The 15,117-nt window shown below is 47.5% G+C and overlaps 1 protein-coding gene across 1 annotated transcript in view; it reads left to right on the forward strand.

Annotated features, from left to right (window-relative positions):
* Nucleotides 1-15,117, forward strand: part of MTHFD2L (methylenetetrahydrofolate dehydrogenase (NADP+ dependent) 2 like) — an 817,160-nt gene that overhangs the window by 296,985 nt on the left and 505,058 nt on the right. The gene's annotated exons all lie outside the window — the stretch shown is intronic.

Consider the following 15,117-nt stretch of genomic DNA (forward strand, 5'->3'; position numbering starts at 1 on the left):
CAAAAGCTTCGTCAGCCTCCTGATCCCAATGAAACTTGGTAGTCTTTTTTAACAATCGGGTAATGGGAGTATTGATGGCAGAGAAATTATTCATAAATCTTTGGTAGAAATTGGCAAATCCTAGAAATTATTGAATGGCCTTCACACACTGAAGAGACAACCATTTGGTGACTGCCTGTACCTTGTTGTCATCCATAGCTTCTCCTGCTGGTGTCAAAGTTAAACCCAGAAATTCTGCTCTGGTGGCATGAAATTCATATTTTTCTAACTTGGCAAATAAATGATACTCCTGTAATCTGGCTATCACTGCCTTGACATGTTACACATGTTGCACTACAGACTCAGAACATATTAAAATGTCATCAATGTATACAATCACAAACAAATCCAAATATTCTCGCACCACCTCCTGCATAAAATGTTGAAATGCAGCAGGAGCGTTGCATAAACCAAAAGGCATCCCCAAATACTCAAATTAACCGAACTTTGTTTGGAAAGCCATCTTCCATTCATCATCCTGCTTCACCCTGATGAGATGATATGCTCCCCTTAAATCCAACTTAGTATAAATCTTGGCCATCTTTACTTAGTCTAGCAATACTGAAATTAAGGGCAAAGGGAACTGGTTCTTGATGGTCACCCTATTCAATTCTCTCTAATCAGTGCAAGTCCTTAAGGGGCCCTCTTCGTTGGGCACAAAAAACATGGGAGATGAAACTGGGTACTTAGAAGGTCTTATAAACCCAACATCTCATCTAGATATTCCCGCAAATGTTGAGTATCCTTTTCCGATAAGGCATACACCCGACTGTAAGGTAACAAAGCCTGCGGCTCCAACTCGATCACGCAGTCAAACGGCCTATGAGGTGGCAACTGGGATGCATCGCCTTTGTCAAAAACCCCAACAAAGTCTTGATATTCTACCAGCAGAGTGGTAACCACTGCCCCAATCTGAGCCTCCTGATTCACTCCTTCCGACAAAAAGATTGTGGCAATCCCCAATGCCTGTTAAATGGGATCCACACTGCTCTCTTCCAAAAGTCAATGGGCCTCATTACGAGTAGCGCGGTAATAACGGGGTCAGTACCGGCATGGAGGAACGAGCAGGTCCGTGCTCGTATGACGCCGCTAATAACGGGTGATTACGAGTGTGCGAGCACGAGCGAACCCCCATGCCGGTAATGGCCATACCGGCATGCCGCTAAAGGCCCTCCAACCCCCCTGATAGCGCTATCACGGGACCCGCTGATACCGCCACCGCCTACGAAGAACCCCTAAATACCGACCCGGTAATACCAACATGCTAACACCAGGCTCGTAATACCGGACCCGGAAATAATGTCATTGCGTCGGAACGGGAAATGGGCCGGCGGCCATCTTTAAAAACACAATCCATTGCAATCCTCCCAAACCACCAGTTGATTCCTGGAGAGCTCTGCGCCAATACTTCGAGAATGTCTAAGGCTACCCGGAAGACCACTCCCGGCTACAGAAACAGTGCTTTTCTGATGCCAAATTAGAGATGTTAGTTGACACCCCTTGCTGCACACACTGATGTCATCAAGTCCCAGAACCTGAAGCATGAGATGCAGCAGCAGAAGAAGGACATCTGGCAGGAGGTAGCCTGAAAGGTGTCTGCTGTGGGAACTACCCCACGTAGTGTCAAGGACTGAAGGAAGAGGTGGGACGACCTCCGCCTGAGGGTGCGTAACATCATTGCCAGCAACAGACGGGAGGCCATGGCCACAGGCAGGGGTTCCCACTCTCCTACCAAAATGACCACCTGGGAGGAGACCGCAGCCTTCATCAATCCAGAGTCAATCGAGGGATTTGGGGAGATGGAGACGGGTGCGGCATCATCACCAGAAGGAGGTGAGTGACCCTGCAGATCCCTGTAGGGGAAACCATGACGCACCAGAAGTGATATGGAACAGAGTCTAGGCAAGGTAATGCATGTCCCAACACCCACATGAACATATCCAAGTACAGATGGCGGGCCAAACCCTGCCAGACAGAAATGCATGCTGAGTGCCAATCCCATAACCAACACACAGCCAACACACCTGGACCGTGCCCATGTAATACATCGCACAAACCCCAAATCAACGGCATGCCACCTGCCATGCAGCAAATGCCAAAATGCCCCCTCAGAATACCCTGTGTGACACACCTGTAAGACATGAATGCATGATTAAATGAATAATGAACAGCACCATTGTATGCTTCTGGCATGAAACACCATCACTGATGCCCTGCATCTCTTCTACCCCCCAGGCACCGATGAGGAAGATGCCAGCCAAGACACCACCGCAAGGGCATCCACGTCCCACCCAAAGAAAAGGGCTACCGCCACCACCACCTCCGTGGCAGCCAAGCAGACCACACCCAGTGTGCCTGACCGATCCGAGACACAGCCAACAACACCTGCTGCCAGTGTGCCTGACACACTTGAGACCCAGCAGCCCACACCCACACCAGTTGAAGGGGAGTCCCTACAAGCACTGGCCACCACTGAGGATGACTTGGAGGACAATGTGGACCAGGAGGGAGTCACGGAAGTGACATGTCCACCGACCCCAAGCCCCATGTGCACCCCCCTGCCCCATATCCAGCCCTCACCCACCTACAGCAGTGCTGATCCCGGCTTCCATGATTCGGACCTCAGCCCCTTCCAGGAGGACAACACCGTATAGCAAACACAGCCGCTTTGACTGTCTGAGGGCCATCACACAGGTATTAACGTCCATCCTGCTGCACATGTACACCCATTGAGATAAAAAACATGATGCCTGGACAATGGTGATTTGGTGTGTATTCATTTATTGTATGATGGTGTTCAGTGCCCAAATCCCAAGATTCCCTGTGTGCATGTCCACCTGGACCCCGTGTGTCACTGACACATGTCTGTCAAAGTCCCTGTGGTTCAGAAGTATTTGTGAATCAGTAATTGGCGTACTGCATGGCCATCCTGTGCATCACGTACTGGCAGGGGTGCTGCTTCACCTCCGTCTCCATCCTCATCATCCTCATCCGGTGCATGCATGTCAATGTCAGCTGGCAGTGGTACATTTCTTGGGACGCACATGATGTGCAGCATGACACAGGCCATGGTGATCTTTGCCACCTTCTCAGGCCTATATAGGAGTGTTCCACCAAACCTGCTTAGGCAGCGGAACCACGCCTTCAACAGGCCAAAGGTCTGCTCAATCACAACATGGGTACGGGTGTGCACACAAATGTACTCCTCTTCATGGCTGTTCTGCGGGTTCCGCACAGGGGGTAAGTAGCCATGGCCTCAAGGGATATCCTCCATCACCTGCAAGCAAATACAAATAGTTGTGTGTCACTCTGAGCTGCCACCTTCCTGAGTCACAGTCATGGCCGCAGTTATTTGGTGTGGACATGCACATGTCCCTGTACGTATGCATGAATGTCATCTAGATGCATACTATACTGCTATGAGGTGTGGTAGTCTGGATGACGTTCAATAGATGATGCAGGGTGAAATGATGCATGCTGAGGGGGATGTACTGTGGTAGTACAACAATGTTTAGCCTCCCATTTATGCTGTGTACACTACACAATAGACACATTGGCACAGTTGCAATCCTGTTTAGTCATGCATTGCTTGGCATTCACATGGTGGTCAGGTTGTGTGTCTTACATGTGGTTATTGATATGCGTTAATGGTCAATGATGTGTCCTGTTGGGGTTGGGGGATTCAGGTCAGGTGTCATTAGTTCTGCGTGCAATCTCCACTCAGCGTCCATTCCCACCCAGGTGGGGTATGCATTCCCCCCCATTCCCACCCAGGTGGGGTATGCATTCTCCCTCCATTCCCACCCAGATGGGGTATGTATTCCCCCCCCATTCCCACCCAGGTGGGGTATGCACCCCCCCCGCATTCCCACCCAGGTGGGGTATGCATTGCAACACATCCCTACACCAATGCACTGCCATGGCCCACTCACGCAACTCACCAAGCAGCCAGGCACTTGGTCCAGCATGTCGCTCCATGTGGCGGGGTAGCGTGGAGTTGCGCAGCACCATGGCATCATGTGTTGATCCGGGAAATCGGGCGCAGCAATGTGTGATGATCTTGCTGGAGTCACATACCATCTGCACATTGATGGAGTGGTATTGATTGCGATTGCGGTACACTGCTTCTACGGCATGGGGGACAACCAATTCAACATGGGTGCAGTCGAGGGCACCAACACAATTGGGCTTGCCTGCCAGTGCATGGAAGCCTACTTTGGTGTCGGCTATCTCCTGGGAAGTCCGTGGTAGGGATATGTGTGTGCTAGCGTGCTTCAGGAGGGCATCCAGCACTTGGATCAGCATGCATGAAAATAGTGGTTGTGAAATGCCATGCAGCTGGCCCACTGTGTGCTGGTAGGTGCCTGTGGCCAGGAAGTGGAGCACAGACACCACCTTTAGTAGTGGGGGGATGGCAGTGCGTATTTCTATGAGGCTGGCAATGTCGTTGCCTATCATGTCCACTATGGTGGTGATGGTGTCCCGGTCCAACCGGTACAGGGTGTGGATCTGCTCAGGGGTTAGATTGAATGGACTGGGTCTGATGCGAGGGATGCGAGGGATTGTCGGCTGCCTACGAGGGACTACTGCCTTTACTGGTGGTAATTGCTGGGCCTGTCTCACCCTCCTTCTCCTCCTGCATCTGCTCTGTGCTGCCTGTTGTTGTTGTTGTAGTTGCTGTTGTTGCTGTAGTTGTAGTAGTATAGGCATGTCCTCCAGTGCCATGATTGCAACAGCTAGTGTAGCATTTTGGTGTAGGATGGGGTTTGGTGTGTGGGTCTACTCCTTTTATACTGGGACAGACTCCATTGAGTCCACCTTTGGTGATTGTGTGCACCTGTGGCAGTTGCCCTGATTGCTGATTGCTGTTTGCGGGTTGTCCAGCCCCTGATTACCAGCTTCGGGATGCCGGTATTTGCATGTCCGCGTGGGTTGTGATGTCTTCCTATTACCGGCATGCCGGTATTTGCTCCCCGAAAGGGTGTGTGTACGCGCACATGCCGGTATGAGGGGGCACGGTACGGGCAGTGCCGGTATTGGCGGGTTGTCGGGTCGGAATGCCCCGGACCCGTTAACGATGCCGCTATTACCATTCCGCCTTCCTTTTTTCATTACCTCCAATCTCGTAATGAGGCCCAATGTCCTTCCTTGGCAGTCTATGCTTGGATTGTGTGCCACTAACCAAGGCATTCCCAAAATCACCCCAAATTGGGTAGCAGCAATGAAATCAAACGTGATCACCTCCTCATGACCCTCACAACACCACATTCTCACCTCCTGGGTCTGAGTGGTAATAGGACCTGATGTTAAACATGAACCATCCAATGCCTGCACCACCTTGCTCTATTCATTGGTTCTTGTAGGGATTCCTAATTTGGTTGCCAACGCAATGTCAATGAAATGTGCTGTGGCCACAGAATCCACCATTGCCCATATCATCTCCTTATTATTTGCAAAAATCGAAGTCACCAATAAATAGATGTGGGGAGCCTTAACATGCATAGTATTAGCCACTGTTGAGGGTAACTCTGCCTCCTGCTGGCTCAGTAGAGTTGTTCCCCTACTTACTGAGCCCCTTCTTTTCCCACCTCTACCTTTCTCTTTTGCCCAAGTCGAGTGGGTGTATTGGGACAGGTCCGGATGTAGTGCCCCGATTTCCCACAGTACAAACAGAAATTATTAGACTTCCCCTTCTCCTTTTCTTCCGCTGACAAATGTCCCCAGACGCTACCAATCTGCATGGGCTCCCCATGCTCCCCACCAGCACGTCCTCTTATCTCTCTGCTTCTGTCTAGGTGAACAAATGGTACCCCCTCCGTCCTCCTCTTCTCACCCCTGCACTCACACAATCTATGGTCCAACCGCAGGGCGAAGTCAATTAATGCACTACATGACTCTGGCTCCACATGTGCTATCGCATCTTTTAACTCCTCTTTCAATCCTTGATATAATAAACTGCTTGCTTGGGTTCCGGCCACACCGTCTCAACCACCAAACGATTAAATTCTGCCACATAAGTCACCAAATCCTTAATACCCTGCCTCAGTGCCAATAGCTCCTAGTCGTGGGCCAATGATACATGATCAAACAGTCGTACAAATTCCACAGGAAACCCGGCCCAATCATACAAGATAGGCTCATCCTTCTGTACCAAGGCAATTGCCCAAGCTGCAGCGTCACCAGTTAAATAAAAAATCACAAAAGCTGTCCGTGCCTGAGAGGACTCAAATGCTGTAGGTTTGCATAAAAAAATGTGGCTTACATAGCATCAAAAAGGTAGAAAACCTCTTCTGGTCCCCTGCACATCTTTCAGGGGCTGCCAACGGAACACCTAGTTGTTGTTGCACCATGACTGTATTGGATCCCACTTACCTGTATCTTAAACATAGCAGTCTACTGCCGAGACGGAATTAACTCTGCCTGAATATCCTGCAGTGCCTTTAGAACCTCCATTATGGGTGGAGGGGACTCCATCTGGCTTGGCTGGCTTAATTATCCCGAATTGGGGGTTGGTGATTATGTCACACCCCTGGAGAATCACGCAACTCCTTCCTAGCCGCGGAAGCCAAATGCAGTTATCCCCTCCCACCTTGGTTGACACAGGCTCCTGGTTTTAGCTTACAGGTACATCGAGGCAGCCAAACGGGGGAAGATGGTTAGGGAGAGGTTGTGGATAGGTAGGGGGTGTTAGGATTACCGAATAGAAGGTGAGGGTGCTTTCAAATGGATAGGTATTGGGGAACATAGGGAAAGAAACAGCCTGTTAACACACACTTGTCTGAAACCTGTGGTACACCTCCTAACATAATCTAACAGCCTTCTTGCTTAGAGCATAGCTTCATAATTCATGTATTCCTCCCTGCCAGCAACAAACATAAGCACATACATGAGTTACTAATGGATTAGATAACTGCAGCAGCGTACAACATGAATGGACAAAAACACAAAGCAAATAACATGTATCTTGCAGCAACGTGACTTTTCATTAGAATCACTCCAGCCCTTCCTGTATGTTATCGGGCAAAGATTATTCCAGGAAATGCTTAGAACGTAAGCAACTTGCCACAAACATGAAAAGAACAAGAGCAAGCAGCCACAAACGTTACATAAGCGTCTTTCCGCTTCTTATGCGAAAATGCCCCCTCCCTCGCCGTTCTCTTGTTTAGTTAGGATTCCGCCTTCCGCGGTTTGCCCAGCATGTGTTCATGAGGCTCCCTTCAGTAAGAGAATATACACGTGCGGCACTCCATGGACGTGGTACTGCTCTCAATCAAGATGCAGAGAAATAAGAGTCAGCGGGTTACACTCTGTGCGACTTGAGCTCAGACAACGACTGTATGCACCCAAATACACACATACTCCTTGTGGCACTTAACTGAAGCCTGGGGGGGTCACGCTGGCATCTCCCCAGGCAAAGCGTTATCCAGCGTTGGACTAACCACTGTTACTGCTCCATGCCCAAGTGAGGGACAGAGCCTTCCCGGGAAGCACGCCACGTCACCGCCTGCCCCGGGTCCTCTCCATAGCTTCCACAAACGCCTGCACACCTGCTCTCCTCCGGCCCGTGCCTGCCACGCCAACAATCATCAACAGGTAGCATGGGCAGAGGAGCCACTTAAGTAACGCTAATGAGCCGGCACACGTGCCGGCACAAATGACAACACAAAGACTCATGGAAATGTAATTCTTTGCCTGTTTTTGCACGGGAAAGCTATTTTGAACCATCTTGCAACACCCTTTTCCTTACATTTTGGTAGTAAATTATATTTCTTGATCCACCTGTTCATCTGATTATCTCTAGAATACTTTTTAAAAACTGGTATCAATATGGAAGCCTTCCAGCTAACTGGTATGAATCCTGTATCTTCAACATTTCCAAAAAGATGAGGCAGAGTGGAACTCCAAAATTCAGGCTTATGTTTATAGATTAAATTAAGAATCCCATCAGGTCCAGGGGCCTTAGATGGCTTTAATTTCCTAATGATCTCAACAACTGTATCATATTCAGTATCTATCTTTATCATAGATTCTATGTTCCCTTTACTAAGGAATCTTTCTGAGTAGCCACATCTTTGACCTTATAATACAGGTCAGTAATATGTCTCATCCATTCCTCTTTCGATATAGGATTTATCTCAGTTCCGTTTCTTGTATCATTGACTATGTGGGTTTTGTAAATGTGCCAAAATGTCCGCCCGTCTGATTGTCTTAGAGCATTATACCTGGAAAGCCATTTAGAAGTGTGGATCGAAGATTTATGTCTCTTGATGAAATTATTATATTTAGTTCTAATTTGAGATATTGTTTCCGCCTTCAGCTCAGCATTTATTCCAGTCAACCCCGTGACTTTTCTTAGAGCTCTCTCATATTTATATTTTCACGAGCCACATCTGGATCATATGGTTTTCTTTTAATAGCCGTCTTTTTTGCTTGTATTTCACTTTCATTTTTTTTTGGATGTAGTTCTTACCACACTCAGATAGCCAGACAAACGAATTGACAGTGACTTCCTATTTTAGTATATTATTATGGAAGAAGTAATCAAAATAGGAGATGTATCACTCAATATTATTTATCGACCACTGTGTTCTGTTGCTAGTCAAGTTAACCCCTGCCTCTCCAACCATCTTTGTTTTAATATTTCTGTCTGCGGTAATGGTAAACTTCTTTACCACATGATCACTTGCTGTGGTTGGAATGATCTGCAATTTTCCAATAAACTGGCACCTAGCAGGGGGAACCAAGATGTAATCAATCCAAGACCTATAATTCCTAGTAAACCAGGTATAAAGTTAGCCATCAGACTCCCAACTTCCCAGGTACAGCTGCAGTAGGCCTTTAGAGTTGATAAAGATGTTCCAGGGATCATTATTGCTTATTAAGTCCTCATCAGCTATGACAAACGTAGCATCATTGTTATTTGTGACAACATCAAAATTTAGGTCACAAGCAATTAAGTACAATGAGCATGTGTTATCGCTAGACCATTCCTACACTAGCCTACTAAGATCAACAATAACCTTTTGCGAGATAACTTTGTTCGGTGGATTATATACATTAATGATCAGGATTATTTGCAAGTACCCATCAACTTTACGCTCTAATAGTCCTGCTAGTATATTGTAAGAAAGTGGGGCAAGAGCATAAGGTGCCAGAGACAAGTCTGATCGTGCTCCCAATATGAGTCCCCCTGAGGGTCTCCAAGCATTATGGAGCTGGCCTTTACTTGGATAGTCTGATAGCCATCCAATGTATATTCGCCCATCATACATGTTTCTTGCAGGACAAAGATACCAGCCTTCAATAGGAAGGCCATCCCAATGTGATTCGATACAAAGAGTGAAACCGTTTAGTGTTCCATGATATGACTCTAAAGGAAACCACCCTCCTCATTGTTACATCAGTCAATTGACTCACACAAATTCCCATAGTTACAGACCATATCATGTCCACAAATGCCAGGTGCACCCCCCCTTAGGCCCTTGACAATTTGATTGACTAGTGTTTCCAGATCAATGTCAGGATTAATTTGAGTCTTTACTCGTGATTTATTTTCATGGGCAGATTTTCTTCAATTCTACTTATCGCATAACCCAGTTCCATGAACTTTGGGGCTTATGATAAGATACATTCAGTGACAATTGGGAGACTAGATGGACAATAGCCCAATTAGAATAATGTACCATTTTAGGTAACTCTACCCTGGTTAGATTGTGGGTCCGTATGGCTTTTAGGTCAGATATTTGATGGAATAATTATAAGACATTAGATCTGTTCAAAAAGGGACTCTGAGCTGAAGCATATGGATCACTAATTCAAATTGTTTTGAATAGAAATTTATGTTAACATAATATTTCCTTCAACCTGGCTGTACTAACTTTATTAGTATCCCTCATCATGTTATCATAGGCCGGGAGATGAGTGGGCGTAGAGTCCCACTGTTGATTATCCCAGTCTTCTTTACCCACTAAGGTACTATGTTCATCACATGAAGTCAAAAGTAACCCTGGTGGGTGCTCGTTTGATATTATTAGAATTTGTTTTCTTCTTTCCCTTGTCTAACCATGGTTCTTGCCGTGTATAGCCTTTTTTTTATATGTAGTCACTTCAGAATTTATTTTTTGACTTTTTTTATCTTGATTCAGTACATCAGTCTCTTCCTCATCCATTAAGTGGAAACATGAGGGGCATTCCACACATATGACCTTCTCCAAAGACACAGTTGCCAGAGCCTGCCTCACCCTGTTATTTTTATTTGTACTCCTTTTTTAGGTCACTAACTTACATTTTTTCCTAGAGCTATTTCTTTTTTTTGCAATTACAATTGCCTCATCTCTTTCTTTATTTACGGCCTTCTTTGGCTGGGGAAAATGCTGGGGCCCTTCACCGACCCTTCTGGTTCGTTGAGAATGGTTAAAATGGAATCATCTGCATTTAATACGCTAGGTTTTGATATATTTGATATGTTCGAATTTGTCTTATCAACTGGCCTGTGTACAATCAAGTCAGCCTGAGTACCGATAGATCTTTGGTCAGTGTGGTGTAAGACCACCTCAAACAGCTTGGTCATGCCCACTTTTAGGATTTGTTGTTCTTTAAATATGGAGTTGCACATCGTAAAGAGGGCCTTCAGCATCCTCATGCTCTCAGACTCACCCCGCAACTCCTCATCTGATGTCGCTGACGAGGGGAAGGAGTCCTCCAAGTAGGATGAAGATGCTTGCGTCCGAGCTGCAATTCTTTCCGCGTCAGGTGATTTCTCAAGAATTTTTGGTCATGGGGATTCCATGGTCAGTGGCTGGTTTGTTATTATAGTATGCGCCTCCACAGCATCCCTAGGATTGTTTAAGTCTATCACCATATTAAGGAGGGAGTTGTTATCAATCGGGTCTGCCTCAGATAGGTCTATGTCATTACAGCCATCAATACCAGAATGGACCTCACTGACCGTGCTCATGTCAGTACTGCAAGGTCTGTTAACAGGTTTCCAATAAGTAGTTATTTTATCTTGGGCCATAGCAGGCTCTGCACGTGTGTCCCAGACCGTTTCGATCACTCCCCGCATTATACCCTCAGAAGGCATGCATGCTGTGGTTTTAGCTCTAACAATGAGAGGTTTCCTACCAGTCAGCACACCAGTCGAACTTGTACATGCCAATTTAGCATTGCTCTGCAGTTGATAGCATTTGCTAGCAGACGGCATGTTAACAAAACACCACAAGATGATATATATGGAGGACCCCACTACTCCAACTCACACCACAAACAGCGGAACAGCACTAAACAGTGTACACGCTTGGTGCACGCACGCAGGTGTGCGTGCCCCGCTGTTTAAATACAGTGACCTGTTGTTACAGGGAGTGGCTAAAGTCCAACAACGAAATCCGCGAAAGAAAAGCAGAATAGTAACGTTTAGCAAGTTTATATCTTTGTCATGTCCAATATAAAGTCCTGATTAGTCTGGGTATCGGCAAAGTATATCCAGCGAGGGGAAAGCAAAAACAGCAGCACTTCAGTGGTGGGCTTAAGAAGGTCTCCAGCAGCGGTCTCCACCAGCGGAACAGCACTCAATGGTGCACTTGCTCGGTGCATGCGCGCAGGTGCACATGCCCTGGTGTTTAAATATAGTGACCTGTTGTTAGAAGGAGTGGCCAAAGTCCAACAACGAAATCTGCTCCAACGAGGGGAAAGCAAACACAGCATCACTTCAGTAGTGGGCTCAAGAAGGTCTCCAGCAGCGGTCTCCAGCAGCGGAACAGCACTCAACGGAGCCCTCGCTCAGTGCACGTGCGCAGGTGTGCATGCCCAGGTATTTAAATACAGTGATTTGTTGTTAGGGGGAGTGGCCAAAGTCCAACTATGAAATACGCTCCAGCAAGGGGAAAGCAAACACAGCAGCACTTCAGTAGTGGGCTCAAGAAGGTCTCCAGGAGCGGGACAGCACTCAATGGTGCACTCGCTCTTAAAGTTATTTGTACTGCACACCATTATCACCAGAGTGATCCCCAGGTGCTCTGGTGGATCTTCTGTAGCCTGTGATCCTAACTTTCCGCGGGACAGCAATAGTGTATTGAGGTCCACAGCAAATGATGTTATAATTAATGTTTGCGCTGCATCTGAGATGTGAGGGCGAAGGGCCCAGAGAGACGAACAGGAAAACACCCAGCGCTCCTGGGCCTGGAGATGGCTGATCTATCTGGCTGTTCATTTTTTTGACAGAATGGGTGTGGTTCCTAAATTACAACACTAGGGGGCTGTTACATGTCTGACAAGGTGGCTGTGTGCTTCTGACCCTCTGGCCACCCATCTGAACTTTCCTGGGTGCCTAAACAGCAGAGACCCTTCCAGTGACATTTCTGTACCTCAGGTAGACTGACGGCGTGGGCAGAGGGGCTTTGGGGACTGCACAGACTCTCGAGTGGGTACCTTCCCAAATAACAGGTCATTTAGCCATGTTCATACTCTTTTGACTAGTTTTTTTTATTGTTTACGGGACTTAGGTTTAGTCACCCTAAGTTTCCTAGGGTCATCCAGAGGTGGACCCCTTGCTCACTGTGCTCAGCAAGGTACAGCTCCATCTCACTGATGAGGCCCAACAAGGCTGAAACATGTGTCTGTGGTTGCTATTGGTACTCTTGTTCAAAAGAGAATTGCCATAGCATTCCCGTGCTGGACTGTCCATGTTGGCGGGACAAATACTGATATGCAAATGGAAATTTCCCTCCTATGACTATTTCTTTTAGGTTCTTAGACGTGGTCACTGACCAGGGCCTGACAGGGCCGCTGCAGCCTGCAACAAAGCAGCGCACATCCTGCTGAGACTGGGAGCCTTGCAGTTACCACCTGTGAGAGCGTGGACAATGATTCCACGCCAGGAAGGGCTTTCTGCTGGCAACCTGCAGAGGAGTGGCGAACGTCCATCTCAGGTCGGGCACCTCACTGCCGTGACCCGTGAGGGCTGGGACTGCGATTAAGCACCTGTGGGGGAGTGCTTGCACCAGCCTGGGCTTAGGGCTGCCCGGCTTCCCTTGCTGGTCTTCCTCTTTAAGGGATAGCGTTCGGCTGTGGCCAGCAGCACATTGACCCTGAAGGAAGGTGCATTGCACTACAGCTACAGGGGAGGAAGTCCTATTGCTAAACACCTGCGGGCCCAACTGTGACTGCACAGAATTCTATGACAAGATCATTAGCCCCTGAGAAGGCCACCCACTGGTATCAGGTAATATTATCCCCATAAATATTATCGCCATATATATGGTCGCCGGGAAACGGCATAGGCGATATTATTTATGAGGATAATTTATGGGGTAAATGGGAGAGGGGGTGTCCCCCGCTCCCTTTAAAAAAAATATGGAGGTTGCAGGGATGTCCCCCGCAGGTTCCATATGTTAATATCGCCAGAAAAAAACAGCACCATCCATGTATGGCAATATTTTTGCGGGGATATTAACACATGGAACCCACCCACTAGCATCAGTCATGTGAGGCTTCGACATGAATGCTGTATTAGACTTCAACACGGTACCGCACAGGCACTGCACCTAGAGTGCTGTCTGAGGCTGCTTGCAGTGTACTGCAGGGAATTGAGTCATTGGGGCTGGGGGATACTTGGAAAGTGCTGCACCCATCTGCCAGGGAATACACATTTTATTTGACCATATATGACATAGCCTCTGCAATAGACTTGATGCTCATGTCAAAGCAACTATTGCATTGTGTTGGTCATACTCAGGTCTCTCTTCTATTGTGGCAGTGCTGGACTGTAACATAGAAGGGCCAGCACCGTGTGGAGATTTAAGTCAGTGCCGCTCCAGGATGTGGCCTTCAAAACAACCCTATGGGAGTACTTACAGCAATACTTTGCAACCAGTATAGGCTCAGTGACCTCAAAGTGAACATTGTCGCAGGCTTTCAAGGTGTACATCAGGGGGATGGCAATGTCGACGAGCTCAGAGTGCTTAAAACCATCAGGTGTAGCATCGCTGCGAGCGAGGCCGAGTTGCACAGTCTTCAGACCATTACTGGGGACCCTCTGGCTGAGGAGCATTTATTCAAGATAAAAACGGCACTGGATGCCGCGACAATACAGACAGGGCAGCCAAATACTTCTCCAGACCTATGGCGGTAAGGAGATATGGTGAGGGGGACCACACTGGTACGGTCCTGTCCCACGAGGTTCGTCTAGACGGGGGCAGGAGTGTATCCCATTTATACGAGATGCCAGGGGGAGATACACAATGCAGACGCAGGAATTAGATGGGTTTTCTGTGAATTTTTTGATACTTCATTTTTTCAAATGCAAGACAGCAAGAGTACCGAGGAGATGGATCCTCTCCTGGTCCTGTACTCTGAGGGTTCCTTCCTATCCATGCTAAACTGGAGGACCGACCACAGAGGTTCACAGACCGAAATTCTACAATAATATCGGCTGCTCTCCCCATTTAAGGTGAGGTGGCCTTCCTTCCTGATAGAACCCCCCCAACAATCCCCTATGATCATGCATAGTTAACTCATAAGGGTGCCGCAGGGGGGTGGCCACTCTCTACAAACTAGTGCAGGACAGGTTACTGGATGGCTCAACCAAGGTGCGCAATAAATGTGCCGCAGACCTTGTTTTCGATTTAACTGATGAGGAGTGGGTCAAGATGTGTGGGTTGACGAAGCAGGTCTTAAAACATTCTATTCAAAATCCTAAATAGATTACACAACACCCAAGCTAAGATGAAGCAGAACCAGCCAGAAAATGACGGCAGATGGCAAAGGGGCAGTGCTGATAATGCTGGACATCTGCACAGACTTTGGCAGTGCCCTATGCTAGTAGCCTTTTGGTCCCAAATGTGGGACATCACGACTACACCCCTTGACCTAGATCCCAAGCTTTGTCTCTTTGGCCACTCAAGAAAGTCCCAGAATGCAAAAGGCGATTCATCAATCTCTGCTTCTTCTGGCAAAATGCTGTATTTTGCCATGCTTGAATAAGAGGGACCCGTCCTCCTTTGGTGGCTGGATGGGTGATCTTACTTGAACACACAACAGTGAGGAACTCGTTATTACAAATGTTTACTGTGAAGTCCAAAC

Source organism: Ambystoma mexicanum, chromosome 6q (genome assembly GCF_040938575.1).
Source record: "Ambystoma mexicanum isolate Mex_15411 chromosome 6q, UKY_AmexF1_1, whole genome shotgun sequence".
NCBI lineage: Eukaryota > Metazoa > Chordata > Amphibia > Caudata > Ambystomatidae > Ambystoma > Ambystoma mexicanum.